This window comes from Otolemur garnettii, unplaced genomic scaffold (genome assembly GCF_000181295.1).
Source record: "Otolemur garnettii isolate 467f Iridium unplaced genomic scaffold, OtoGar3 scaffold00066, whole genome shotgun sequence".
In the NCBI taxonomy this organism is placed as follows: domain Eukaryota; kingdom Metazoa; phylum Chordata; class Mammalia; order Primates; family Galagidae; genus Otolemur; species Otolemur garnettii.
In genome coordinates this window covers 8,699,105-8,700,080 of record NW_003852461.1, presented here as the reverse complement: position 1 = coordinate 8,700,080, position 976 = coordinate 8,699,105, and the positions used below count along the sequence as shown (strand labels likewise).

Below are 976 nucleotides of genomic sequence, written 5' to 3'. Positions count from 1 at the left end.
TTGGTTGTGAAACATAACCAAAGTTATGCTTCACAAATGTAGAAAAGCAATTCTACACTTCATTTAGAACCAGAAAAGATCCTGAATAGCCACGGCAATCTTAACCAAAAGGAAGAAATCTGGAGGCATCTCACTACCAGGCTTCAAACTATGTTGCAAGGGTACGGTTTTCAAAACAGCATGGTCCTGGCACAAAAACAGAGACGAGACCAATGGAACGGAGTAGAAACTCAGATATAGAACTATCCACATACGGCCAACTGATCGTCGACACAGCAGACATAAATATATACCAGGGGAATGAATTCCTATATAATAACTGGTGCTGGAAAACTGCAGAAGAACTAAACAGAATCCATCTCTCTCACCATCACAAGAATTAATTCAAGATGGATAAACGACTTAAATGTAAGAACTCATAAAAATTCTAGAAGAAAAAGTTGGAAAAACTCTCTACTAGATATCAGCCTGGGCAAAGAATTTATGAAGATCCCAATGGCAATCACAGCAATAACAAAAATAAATAAATGGCACTTGTTTAAGTTAAAAAGCTTCTGCTCAGCCAAAGAAATAATTGACAGAGCAAACAGACAACCTACAGAGCGGGAGAAAATACTGGACTAAGGGCAGTGCCTGTAGCTCAATGAGTAGGGCGCTGGTCCCGTATATGGGTGGCAGGTTCAAACCCAGCCCCGGCCAAACTGCAACAAAAAAATAGTCAAGCATCGTGGTGGGCGCCTGTGGTCCCAGCTACTCAGGAGGCTGAGGCAAGAGAATCGCTTAAACCCAAGAGCTGGAAGTTGCTGTCAGTTGTGACACCACAGCACTCTACCAAGGGCAACAAAATGTCTCTAAAAAGAAAGAAAATACTAGACAAACTACAGGATGGGAGAAAATATTTGCAAGCTATATACCTGATACAGGGCTAACTATAAGAATCTATAAAGAACTCAAGCAAGTCTCCAAGAAAAAAAAA

The 976-nt window shown here is 40.7% G+C and overlaps 1 protein-coding gene across 1 annotated transcript in view; it reads right to left on the bottom strand.

The window, feature by feature from the left end:
* PATJ (PATJ, crumbs cell polarity complex component) overlaps nucleotides 1-976 on the bottom strand; it is a 379,729-nt gene that overhangs the window by 211,898 nt on the left and 166,855 nt on the right. The window lies entirely within an intron of this gene.